Source organism: Salmo salar, chromosome 01, assembly GCF_965601325.2.
Source record: "Salmo salar chromosome 01, fSalSal1, whole genome shotgun sequence".
In the NCBI taxonomy this organism is placed as follows: Eukaryota; Metazoa; Chordata; class Actinopteri; order Salmoniformes; family Salmonidae; genus Salmo; species Salmo salar.
Window position 1 is genome coordinate 91,376,243 of NC_138291.1, and position 14,237 is coordinate 91,390,479.

General features: G+C 42.0%; 1 pseudogene; it reads right to left on the reverse strand.

Moving 5' to 3' along the window:
• LOC106609298 (transformation/transcription domain-associated protein-like) overlaps positions 1-14,237 on the reverse strand; it is a 175,880-nt pseudogene that overhangs the window by 20,482 nt on the left and 141,161 nt on the right.

Below are 14,237 nucleotides of genomic sequence, written 5' to 3' on the forward strand. Positions count from 1 at the left end.
GTTGTCTCTGAGGGGTCGTTGGCCTGATTTGCTAACTACCTCTTTCAAAGAGTGCAGTGTATAAAGTCAGAAAATCTGCTGTCTCAGCCACTGCCTGTCAACAAGGGAGTACCCCAAGGCTTGATCCTAGGCCCCACACGCTTCTCAATTTACATCAACGGCATAGCTCAGGCAGTAGGAAGCTGTCTCATCCATTTATATGCAGATGATACAGTCTTATACTCAGCTGGCCCCTCCCTGGATATTGTGTTAAATGCTCTACAACAAAGATTTCTTAGTGTCCAACAAGCTTTCTCTGCCCTTAACCTTGTTCTGAACACCTCCAAAACAAAGGTCATGTGGTCTGGTAAGAAGAATACCCCTCTTCCCACAGGTGTTATTACTACCTCTGAGGGTTTAGAGCTTGAGGTAGTCCCCTCATACAAGTACTTGGGAGTATGGTCAGACGGTATACTGCCCTTCTCTCAGCACATATCAACACTGCAGGCTAAAGTTAAATCTAGACTTGGTTTCCTGTATCGTAATCGTTCCTTTTTCACCCCAGCTGCCAAACTAACCCTGATTCAGATGACCATCCTACCCATGCTAGATTACGGAGACATAATTTATAGATCGGCAAGTAAGTGTGCTCTCGAGTAGCTAGATGTTCTTTACCATTCGGCCATCAGATTTGCCACAATGCTCCTTATAGGACAGATCACTGCACTCTATACTCCTCTGTAAACTGGTCATCTCTGTATATCCATCGCAAGACCCACTGGTTGATGCTTATTTATCCTGATATGGATAGGGGGCAGTATTTTCACAGCCGGATGAAAAAATGTACCTGATTTAAACTGGTTACTACTCTTGCCCAGAAACGAGAATATGCATATTATTAGTAGATTTTGATAGAAAACACTCTGAAGTTTCTAAAACTGTTTGAATGGTGTCTGTGAGTATAACATAACTAATATGGCAGGCAAAATCCTGAGAAAAATTCAACCAGGAAGTGTAGGATCTGTGAAATGTAGTTCTTCTTTCTAGTCCCTTTCAAAACTACAGTATCTGTGCTGTCATGTTGCACTTTCTAAGGCTTCCATTGGCTGTCTAAAGCCTTCAGAAAGTGTTTTGAGCATTCCCCTGTCACTGGGCAGAGTATAGTAGCTCAGTTTCTGAGTGGACTGCCTGGGGACAAAGAGATTGGATATGTGCGTTCCCGCAAGCACGCTGTTTTTTATTTTCCTCCTTGAATGAATACACTATTGTCCGGATGGAATATTATCGCAATTTTACGTTAAAAATACCATAAAAATTGATTTTAAACAGCGTTTGACATGCTTCTAAGTACGGTAATGGAACATTTTGACTTTTTGTGTCTCGAAATGCGCTCGCGCGTTACCCTTTGGATAGTGACCTGAACGCACGAACAAAATGGACGTATTTGGACATAACTATGGATTATTTCGAACAAAAACAACGTTTCTTGTGGAAGTAGCAGTCCTGGGAGTGCATTCTGATGAAGATCAGCAAAGGTAATACAATTTTTCTAATACTAATTCTGAGTTTAGTTTAGTTTGCTCCGAACTTGGCGGGTGTCTGAATAGCTCACCGTGATGGCGAGCTATGTACTCAGAATATTGAAAAATGTGCTTTCGCCGAAAAGCTATTTTAAAATCTGACACAGTGATTGCATAAAGGAGTTCTGTATCTATAATTCTTAAAATAATTGTTATATATTTTGTCAACGTTTATGATGAGTATTTTTGTAAATTCGGAAGTTTTTGGTGGGAATACATTTTCTGAACATCACGCGCCAATGTAAAAAGCTGTTTTTGGATATAAATATGAATTTGATTGAACAAAACATACATGTATTGTATAACATAATGTCCTAGGAATGTCATCTGATGAAGCTCATCAAAGGTTAGTGCTTCATTTAGCTGTGTTTTGGGTTTTATTGACATATATGCTTGCTTGGAAAATGGCTGTGTGATTATTTTTGTCTATGTACTCTCCTACCATAATCTAATGTTTTGCTTTCGCTGTAAAGCGTTTTTGAAATCGAACAACGTGGTTGGATTCAGGAGAGGTTTATCTTTCAAATGGTGTAAAATAGTCGTATGTTTGAAAAATTACAATTATTGGATTTTTGAGGTTTTTGCATTTCGCGCCATGCGATCCCATTGGCTGTTGGCTAGGGGTTCCGCTGGCGGTACGGGGTTCTGCTAGCGGAACGCCTAGATGTAAGAGGTTATATAACCCTCTTAGGCGTCACTCTCCCCTATCTGAGATATCTACTGCAGCCCTCATCTTCCACATACAACTCCCGTTCTGCCAATCACATTCTGTTAAAGGTCCCCAAAGCACACACATCCCTGGGTCGCTCCTCTTTTCAGTTCGCTGCAGCTAGCGACTGGAACGAGCTGCAACAAACACTCAAACTGGACAGTTTTATCTCAATCTCTTCATTCAATGACTCAATCATGGACACTCTTCTGACAGTTGTGGCTGCTTTGTGTGATGTATTGTTGTCTCTACCTTCTTGACATTTGTGCTGTTGACTGTGCCCAATAATGTTTGTACCATGTTTTGTGCTGCTACCATGTTGTGTGCTACCATGTTGTTGTTATGTGGTGTTGCTACCATGCTGTGTTGTCATGTGCTGCTGCCTTGCTATGTTGTTGTCTTAGGTATCTCTTTATGTAGTGTTGTGTTGTCTCTCTTGTTGTGATGTGTGTTTTGTCCTATATTTATATTGTATTTATTATTTTTTAAATCCCAGGCCCCCGTCCCCGCAGGATGCCTTTTGCCTTTTGGGAGACCGTCATTGTAAATAAGAATTTGTTCTTAACTGACTTGCCTAGTTAAATGAAGGTTAAATAAAATAAATGAATAAAAAATACCCCATCTATCTAATCTATACCCCAAATCTATCTAATCTATACCCCATGTATCGAATCTATATCCCATCTATCTAACCTATATCCTATCTAATCTTTATCCCATTAATCTAATCTATACCCCATCTATGTAATCTATAACCCATCTATCTAATCAATTTTTTAATTTATTTTATTTCACCTTTATTTAACCAGGTAGGCAAGTTGAGAACAAGTTCTCATTTACAATTGCGACCTGGCCAAGATAAAGCAAAGCAGTTCGACAACATACAACAACACAGAGTTACACATGTGATAAAACAAACATACAGTCAATAATACAGTAGAAAAATAAGTCTATATACAATGTGAGCAAATGAGGTGAGATAAGGGAGGTAAAGGCAAAAAGGCCATGGTGGCAAAGTAAATACAATATAGCAAGTAAAATACTGGAATGGTAGATTTGTAGTAGAAGAAAGTGCAAAGTAGAAATAATGGGGTGCAAAGGAGCAGGATAAATAAATAAATAAATAAATACAGTATGGGGATGAGGTAGGTACATAGATGGGCTGTTTACAGATGAGCTATGTACAGGTAGGTGCAGTGATCTGTGAGCTGCTCTGACAGCTGGTGCTTAAAGCTAGTGAGGGAGATAAGTGTTTCCAGTTTCAGAGATTTTTGTAGTTCGTTCCAGTCATTGGCAGCAGAGAACTGGAAGGAGAGACGGCCAAAGGAGGAATTGGCTTTGGGGGTGACCAGAGAGATATACCTGCTGGAGCGCGTGCTACAGGTGGGTGCTGCTATGGTGACCAGTGAGCGGAGAAAAGGGGGGACTTTACCTAGCAGGGTCTTGTAGATGACCTGGAGCCAGTGTGTTTGGCGACGAGTATGAAGCGAGGGCCAGCCAACGAGAGCGTACAGGTCGCAGTGGTGGGTAGTATATGGGGCTTTGGTGACCAAATGGATGGCACTGTGATAGACTGCATCCAGTTTGTTGAGTAGGGTATTGGAGGCTATTTTGTAAATGACATCACCGAAGTCGAGGATCGGTAGGATGGTCAGTTTTACGAGGGTATGTTTGGCAGCATGAGTGAAGGATGCTTTGTTGCGAAATAGGAAGCCAATTCTAGATTTAACTTTTGATTGGAGATGTTTGATGTGAGTCTGGAAGGAGAGTTTACAGTCTAATATCATCTATGTAATCTATACCCCATCTCTATCTAATCTATATCCATCTATCTATTCTATACCTCATCTATCAAATCTATATTCCATCTATCTAATCTATACTCCATCTATCTAATCTATATCCCATCTATCTAATCTATACCCCAGATATACCACATATATCTAATCTATAACCCATCTATCTAATCTATATACATCTATCTAATCTATACCCCATCTATCTAATCTATACTCCATCTAATTAATCTATACCCCATCTTTCTAATCTATACACCGTCTCTTTAGATCAGAGCAGATGAAAGGAAAGACATAAGTCCTCTTAATGCTAAATGGAAATGCACTTCTTTATGTTGTCAGACAAGAACATTGTAGCCCCCCATGAGTATGCCCGTGACCTCTGCCCTGGAAGTGGTTCACCACAACACTGATGAGTCTATCATAGAAAGACAATTTAGATTTCATCTCCCAACCAGCCTCCTGTGGTCATAAACTTGCATCTTATTTTATTCACTCACTGACTGACTGATTCTCTGCCCTGACACAAGTCGGCACAATTCACTTAAATTTCATTTCCCTCATTCCTCTCTTCTCTTTTTTGCCCTGTTTTTCTTTAAAGAAAATCATATATACAGCTCAGTTAAAGACCTAGGATTTAAACATCCACTGCATGCCATCGAATGCATTGACATGCCCTTGGAAAAACATTTTAGACTCTGAGCTACTCTTGACATTTCTACTCTCTCCTTGAGAAATGCAGTCCTGGGTTGAGAGCCGCAGATATAAAGGGAGAGGGAATTTTAAACTGCCTGTGAAAGCACTGACTTGACAAGAGGAAAACAGATAGCCCAGACACAGATGGAGAGAGCGATATGAAAGAGGAGAGTCGAAGACCGAGGGAAGGGGACAAGGAGACACAGTCAGACAGACGTAAAGCAGTAGCCCAGTGTGTTGTCCCACTGAGGAAGAGCTGTCTTTTGGTGAACTATAGAGACTAGACAGAGGAGAGCGAGGAGGGCTAGAGAGAGACAGAGAAAGAGATCTAGACCAGTGTGTGTCATAGAAGTGAAAAAGAGGTGTCTCTTGGTGGTCTCCTTCCTCTTCTCCAGACAAGGGTTGAGCAGTCTCAGGAGCTGTAGGACCCTCTCCTCCCTGCGGAAATCAGTCAGTCAGGCATAGATGTTCCAGTTGAGACCTCTGATGTAGAGACGCAGTGTTGCTGAGTTGTGTTTCTGGACAATCTCCACTCTGGGCATGAACCTGGAGGAAACACTCATACACTGTTACTACCTGGGAGGTAATGGGTGCATAACAACAATTGTTGTTTGTTTGTGTGCGTGTGTCTATACTGTATCAGTGTGCTGTACAGTACTGGGTGATCTTGATGTAGTAGTGTGTGGGCTTGGGCATGAGGAATTCACCAGGGATCTCCACCTCAGCGGTCTGGGCGGAGAAGTTACTGAGGAAGCGACACTTCTCCTCGATCAGGAAGAACTTGGGCAGCTGCTTGGCCTTGGCCTCCAGGATCTTGATCCACTTCTTCAGCTAGGAGATGAGGTTGTGGAGATTCATGGAGCCAGTCACGCTGATGTCAAAGTCTGCATGGGGACAGAGACACAGAGAAAGGGGTTGATAACCTACATGAGGCTGGAGGTAGTGGAGGTTGACAACATGTTAGAAGGATGAGGCTGGAGGTAGTGGAGGTTGACAACAAGTTAGAAGGATGAGGCTGAAGGTAGTGGAGGTTGACAACATGTTAGAAGGATGAGGCTGGAGGTAGTGGAGGTTGACAACAAGTTAGAAGGATGACGCTGAAGGTTGTGGACGTAGTGGAGGTAGACAACATGTTAGAAGGATGACGCTGAAGGTAGTGGAGCTTGACAACATGTTAGAAGGATGACGCTGAAGGTAGTGGAGCTTGACAACATGTTAGAAGGATGACGCTGGAGGTAGTGGAGGTTGACAACATGTTAGAAGGATGACGCTGAAGGTTGTGGAGGTAGACAACATGTTAGAAGGATGACGCTGAAGGTAGTGGAGGTTGACAACATGTTAGAAGGATGACGCTGAAGGTTGACAACATGTTAGAAGGATGAGACTGGAGGTAGTGGAGGTAGTGGAGCTTGACAACATGTTAGAAGGATGAGGCTGAAGGTAGTGGAGGTTGACAACAAGTTAGAAGGATGAGGCTGAAGGTAGTGGAGGTTGACAACATGTTAGAAGGATGAGGCTGGAGGTAGTGGAGGTTGACAACGTGTTAGAAGGATGACGCTGAAGGTAGTGGAGGTTGACAACATGTTAGAAGGATGACGCTGAAGGTTGTGGACGTAGTGGAGGTAGACAACATATTAGAAGGATGACGCTGAAGGTAGTGGAGGTTGACAACATGTTAGAAGGATGAGGCTGGAGGTAGTGGAGGTTGACAACATGTTAGAAGGATGACGCTGAAGGTTGACAACATATTAGAAGGATGAGGCTGGAGGTAGTGGAGGTTGACAACATGTTAGAAGGATGACGCTGAAGGTTGACAACATGTTAGAAGGATGAGGCTGGAATTTGTGGACGTAGTGGAGGTTGACAACATGTTAGAAAGATGAGGCTGAAGGTTGTGGACGTAGTGGAGGTAGACAACATGTTAGAAGGATGAGGGTGGAGTTAGTGGAGGTAGAAGGAAGTCAACACCAAAGCCTACACTGACAAACATAAAATTCAAATTTGGTGTTCAAATGGTTTAGTCTATTATGGTTCATAGAGAAAACGAAATGATTTAGTCTTTTAAAGTTCATACAGAAAACTAAATGGTTTAGTCCAGTGGTACCCAAATTTTTTATAGTTCTGTACCCCTTCAAACATTCAACCTCCAGCTGCGTAACCCCTCTAGAACCAGGGTCAGCGCACTCTCAAATGTTGTTTTTTGCCATCATTGTAAACCTGCCGCACACACACACTATATGATACATTTATTAAACATAAGAATGAGTGTGAGTTTTTGTCACACCCGGCTTGTGGGAAGTGACAAAGAGCTCTTATAGGACCAGGGCACAAATAATAACATAATAGTAATGAATAATGTTGCTCTTATTGAACCATTTTATTTTTTCATCGAAAATGTTGAATAACTCACCACAGGTTAATGAGAAGGGTGTGCTTGAAAGGATGCACATAACGCTGCAATGTTGGGCTGTATTGGAGTGGGTCTCATTCTTAAATCATTGTCCATACACAGTCTGTTCCTGTATTTAGTTTTCATGCTAGTGAGGGCCGAGAATCCACTCTCACATAGGTATGTGGTTGCAAAGGGCATCAGTGTCTTAACAGCGGAATTTGCCAAGGCAGAATACTCTGTTCAGAAATCTGGAATTGGCTTCTGATTAAATTCAAATTTCACAGAACCGCTTGTTGCAATTTCGATGAGGCTCTCTTGTTCAGATATCGGTAAGTGGACTGGAGGAAGGGCATGAAAGGGATAACGAATCCAGTTGTTTGTGTCATCCATTCTGGGAAAGTACCTGCGTAATTGCGCACCCAAATCACTCAGGTGCTTCGCTATATCACATTTGACATTGTCCCTAAGCTTGAGTTCATTTGCACCCAAAAAATCATACAATGATGGAAAGACTTGTGTGTTGACCTTGTTAATGCAGACAGAGAAGAGCTCCAACTTCTTAATCATAGTCCCTGTAATCCTAGATTCGGATCATTCAGGCGAGAATAAACATCACCCAGATAGGCCAATCGTGTGAGAAACTCGTCATCATGCAAGCGGTCAGACAAGTGAAAATTATGGTCAGTAGAGAAAACTTTAAGCTCGTCTCTCAATTCAAAAAAACGTGTCAATACTTTGGGCCTTGCTTTTACAAATTTAACCATTTTCCCTGTAGTGGCCAAAACGTCTTTCAGGTCGGTGGATGCTGCAGTATACCCAAGTGGCGTCGGGAGCAACTGCTTGCACGCGCGTTACCACTCCACTATGTCTTCCTGTCATGGCTTTTGCGCCATCAGTACAGATACCAACATGAGCAGCAGCTACATTTGGTTACATACGGACCGTAAGTGGACTAGGCTACATGTATTGGACATTGTGTTGTTATTTCGCTGAACACTAAATGGTTTAATTTTATTTTTGGCAGTGAAATGGGGCTACTCAGGCAAGACGTGTACCCCAGTTTGGAAATACCTGGTTTAGTCTTTTAAAGTTCATACAGAACACTAAATGGTTTTATCTATTAAAGTTCATACAGAAAACTAAATGGTTTTATCTATTAAAGTTCATACAGAAAACTAAATGGTTTTATCTATTAAAGTTCATACAGAAAACTAAATGTTTTTATCTATTAAAGTTCATACAGAAAACTAAATGGTTTTATCTATTAAAGTTCATACAGAAAACTAAATGGTTTAGTCTATTAAGGTTCATAGAGAAAACAAAATTGTTTGGTTTCCATGAATGTGAGAAATAACCAAAGAGAGCAAAGCTGAGACTGAAAAGAACCAATGAGTAAGAGGCAGAAATAAGCTCTTCGTCACCATATCAGCCAAAGTGCTGTACGTTTTCCACCCAATCCCCCATGGAGCTAGTCTACTGATACAATCACAAGTCCCTCTCACAAGAAAAGGGATTCAACTCCATATTCAAGTCACAACTGACATTGCGCATATTCTTGGGAGGGAATGGTTTAACAAAAGGTGCAAGCAGAAAGGGAGCCACGGTGAAGGCCCCAGGACATCTTTATCAAGCGTGCAGAAACCTGCTCCAGTATCATGTGGCTGCAGTTCTCTGCTTGTTGTAATGAAACCATGAAAGTGTATCAGAGAAAGAAAGGTCTTGCCATTTCCCACTGTATGAGGGAAGTATAACGCTTGAAATAAACCTTAAAAAAATTCCAATGTTCCTTTTTACCTGCCTGCGCTTTGCTAGCCTAGGGGAGATGGTGAATTTGAAATAGTCTTGTTGAATTACCAATGATTCAGAGGCATAAAAGGATAAATAACCTACAAATAGAACACATGAACTGCAACTGTCTTTATTTTACAAGATCATTTTCATTACTGTCTCAATTATTTTGTGATATCAAAGGGTACGTAAACAGAGGAAATAGGAAAGAAGAGGAGAGTTGAAAATAGAACACATTTTGACATTGCAGCGTGGCCATATAGTGGAAACTGCGTCCCAGCAAAAGTAAGGAGGAGGGGGGCTATTTTAGCTCCCTTTTTATCTGACTGCTGATCAGTCATCTCATGCTGCTGTGAACAACAAGCACCCTGCTCTCTAATCCCTAGTCTCTTCCCACAGCTACAGATACCTGCTCCCTGACCTGAGACTGGAACACTAGGAGGCCTGGAACTCTTTCTCTCCTTCACTGCTCTCTCGGCCTCCATCTCTGCCTGCCTCAGCTCTCTCTGCCTGCCTCAGCTGTCGCTCTGCTCCCCCCCCCCCCCTTCATCATGTCCAGAGAACCACAGTGGTTACAGTGGAGTTAGTATATTACATTTACGCAAATCATGAATGCTTTTAAAAAATATATATATTTATTACTTTCCAAATAAACGTTATATTTCCATGGAAATACATGGGTAGCCATGAGAAAGACACATCAATATGACAACAAAAACAAAACATTGTTGTGCTCTCTCTCTGTCTCCCTCTCCAGATATACTCTAGACACCTAAAACAATCCTGCCATCAAGTTACAATCATTTATTAAAAGGTACATCAAAACAACTGCCACTGAACTTCAAGTAGGCCTACAATTTGAACACTGGCCTGAATGTCTGAGAAAAAAATACAGATCCCAAAGATGGGAGAAAAACCTGAACATGGAGACTACGTGTGTCTGTCGTGTGTGTGTGTGTGTGTGTGTGTGTGTGTGTGTGTGTGTGTGTGTGTGTGTGTGTGTGTGATGCATAAACAGTTTCATTCTTTCTCTTATCTCAGGGACCTATGATGCATTGCATTTGCAAAATACCAAATTCGATACAATTCTGTCAGTCATTTGTGCACGATGAGGCCGCAGTATGATGCCACCATGGCTGAAAACACACTCCACTGGAGCACTGGAGGCAGGCACTGCCAAGACCCTGATGGCCACTCGGGACAGTGAAGGAAGAGCCTTCATGTTCATTGCCCAGAACAAGAGGGCATTCTGTCCTTTGCATATGTCAAGGTAGTGACTTAGCTGTAGTGCTGGAGTGGTCGCAACAGCTTTCTTCTGCCTCTTACAGTATGCTGCAAACAGCCCTTCTTCTTGTCCAAGACTATGGTCCTCTTGCTCTTCCTCATCAACAAGAGACACAGCTTGCTCAGTCCCTGCAGCATCTTGCAGAATCAGTTCTGGCAAAACATGTAAAAGCAGAAACAAAAAGGCCGGTATTAGACTATTGGTGATGCAGTGGGTTAAACTGAAAAAGTATTATTGTTGCAGTCAATTTGATTAAAACTTCTTATGGCTTGGGGCGCTATTTTCACGTCCGGATGAAAAGTGTGCCCAAAGTAAACTGCCTGCTACTCAGGCCCAGAAGCTAGGATATGCATGTAATTGATAGATTTGGATAGAAAACACTAAAGTTTCTAAAACTGTTTGAATGATGTCTGTGAGTATAACAGAACTTATTTGGCAGGCGAAAACCCGAGGACAAACCATCCGGGAATTCTTTTTTTTGAGGTCACTCTCTTTTCAATGGGGTTTCATTGGGAATCTAGAATTCTAAGGCAGTTGCTTGCAGTTCCTATCACTTCAACTGGATGTCAACAGTCTTTAGAAATTGGTTGATGTTTTTCCTTTGTGTAATGAAGAAGTAGCTCTGTTCAGAATGGGGGTCGAGTGAAGTGTGCTGTTTGATAGAGGCGTGTGACCTGAAAAGCACGCTCCACTTTGTTTTCCTCCCGTATTGAACGCAGTTTATCCCGTCTTAAAATGTATTGATTATTTACGTACAAAAATACCTAAAGTTGTATTGGGAAAGTTGTTTGAAATGTTTGGACAAAGATTACAGGTAACTTATGAGATATTTTGTAGTCATGTTGCACGAGTTGGAACCAGTGTTTTTCTGGATCAAATAAATTGACATTTTGGATATATAACGACGGAATTAATCGAACAATAGGACCATTTGTGATTTTTATGGGACATATTGAGTGCCAACAGAAGAAGCTCGTCAAAGGTAAGGCATGAATTATATCGTTTTTCTGAGTTTTGTGTCACGCCTGGCGGGATGAAATATGATTGTCTGTGTTTGTTTGATGGGGTGCTGTCCTCAGATAATAGCCTTTTTGAAATCTGACACTGTGGCTAGATTAACAAGAAGTTCAGCTTTAATTTGGTGTATTGCACTTGAAAGTTAAATATTGTTTATAATTATTTTTTAATTTGGCGCTCTGCCATTTCACCGGATGTTGTCAAATCGATCCCGTTAATGAGATTTGAGCCATAAGAAGTTTTAAATTATGAGACAAAATTACATTAAACTCAATAATATTTACCTTTCACTCTTTATGCCACCTCCTCCTTGACCAGCACATGGTGCTCCACCCACATCAGAGAAAAAGCCGAATCCAAGGCAGCTGCTTTGAGGTAGACTGGATCTGAAAAGTGGGCAATGATTCCATCTTGTGTCCTGGCCATTTTCACATTGATGAAGATTCCAAGAAATATTTTGTTCAGGGATGCCTGGAGACTTCTGACCAGGCCGCTCAGGAAATGGACTTGAGGCTTCCGCTGCTCCAGCTGATAATTCAGGGACCGGACAGAGGGAACAACAGAACTGATTGTGACTATCTTCTCCCCCTGTGTCATATCTGTTGCTTCTCCAAATGGCTTCAGAATGTTCACCAACTCCTTCAACTTATTCCACTACCATACTGTGAACAACAACTCCGTGTGCCCAGCCTTTTCTAGAGCATGACAGAGCTTTAGATGGTCACATTGGATAACTGCTTTCACTTGTCTCAGTGTTGAGTTCCATCTTGTGTTGACAGCAGCGGAGATGCCTCTTTCCCCAAATTCAGCCTCAAACACCTCTTTGAATATTGTGCTTGTATGCAGCAGGGAGCTGATTTTTGATAACTTTGAAAGAGAAGGAGTCATCACTTTTGTTTCTTTCAAGCCATCTCCCACCACCAGCTGGAGAGTGTTGGCAAAACACTGCAAGCGCTGTTTTTTTGCAATAGCAGCATCCACTGTTTGCTGGTGTTCCAGGGTTAGGTCATTCCAGAGCTCTGGGTCATCAAGGTCATCTTTGTCATGTACTTAATCTTCTTGTTCAATGGGGAAGCACACCGTGGATGTTTTTCTCATGTTGGCAGCATTGTCACTAATGATTTAGTCCAATTTATCTTTAATGATGTACTCATCACATATGGCCTCAAATTGCTCACAGATTATTTTGGCTGTCAAGCGGTCACAGGCAAAGAGATTGGACTTGAGCTGTATCCTCTCCCCATCTTTCTCCATACAGTACACAGTGACACCAAGGAACCCCCTCATCTTTCGGTCGGACCAAATGTTCACTGTGACTGAAACGTGGTCTGTGTTTCTCAACTGAGTTTTCAGTTTTGAACCTCTCTCTGTAGCAAGGTTCTCTACTTTTGATGTCAATGTTCTTCGACACACTCGGCTGTACTTACAGTCAACCACTGAGAGAAAGTGACCAAACTCTTGTTTTCCACAATAGACAGAGGCAAGTTGCAATTGATAACCAGGTTGGACAGTATTGCATTGTTGATAGCTTTCTGCTGAGGATGATTCATGCTGTACTGCCCTACATGTGTCTCCATGAACTGTGAGATTGGAGACTGTTGTGGTTAATTGAGCGGCAGCAGTAGCACCGCAACCCCCCCCACATATCGATCAACTATCGAGGATCACTATGGGGCGCAATAGGTCAATGTAGGCTTGTACACAATCGCCCAACCTTAACACACACAAACACGCACACACACACACACACACACTCCCTCTCTGTGTGTGGAACAGGTTTTAGGAACAGCAGTAACATCAGGCAGGATTTAGACTACCAACTGCCTAGCCAGTTGTAGCTCAATCTTGGGTGCAATGATCACGTTCCCGCACTGACTGACTGTGTGGAGGCTCATTGATTTAACGTTACGTTAGCCTACATGCTACACTAGCAAAGTTATATATAGCTGTCGGCTATATTAGCCATGACTTACCGTTCTTTGTGCAGCTTGAAATGTCGAACAAAGTTGGAAATTGATGCGCCTCCGTCTGTAATTTACTTCCCACATGTTTTGCAAGTTGCAATCTGTTTTTTGTTGACTACAGTGTAGTCTTTATATCCGAAAATAATAATTTTGAGTATCATCTTTCCAAGGGCTCCATCTGAACTCACCCGCCGACGTTCCTCTGCACTGCCACGGACAACTTTTTCTCCACTGGCATAATTTGATTGACTGCTATCCGATTCAAACTGTAATCCGTTAAATGAAGAGTTGATGCACTGCACACGTCATTTTTCATATTTGGGGTGGGGGAGGGTTTCAAGTCATGTCGGGTCAAAAGGCTCAAGTCCAAGTTAAGTCGAGTCATTGGTGTTAAAGTCAAAGTCGAGCCGGAGTCTGACTCGAGTCCAAGTCATGTGACTCAAGTCCACAACTCTGCTAGGCGGTGTTAGAGGAAGGCTCAAATAATTGTCAAAGACTCGAGTCACCCAATTCATACACTGTTCTCTCTGCTACCGCACGGCAAGCGGTACCGGAACGTCTAGTCTAGGACCAAAAGGCTCCTTAACAGCTTCTACCCCCAAGCCACAAGACAACTAATCAAATGGCCACCCAGACTGTTTACATTGACCCCCCCCCCTGGTACCGGGTACCCCCTGTATATAGCCTTGTTATTGTTATGCACATTTATTGTGTTATTTTGATTGATCTGATTTGTTTATCTTTAGTTTATTTAGTAAATATTTGATTAAACATGTTTCTTGTACAGCATTGTTGGTCAAGGGCTTGTAAGTAAGCATTTCATGGTAAGGTCTACACCTGTTGTATACGACGCATGTGAGAAATAACATTTGATTTGTGAAGCACAACCCTTCAGACAAAATAATATTTGTTTCAGCTTGTGTGAAAATTGTTTGAAAACCCCCCAAAAGAGTGTTCACATGATGCCATGTTGCCAAAATACTGTAGTTTCTGAAAGACTGACAAAGACAGGTGATCTTGCTGGGTGCTGT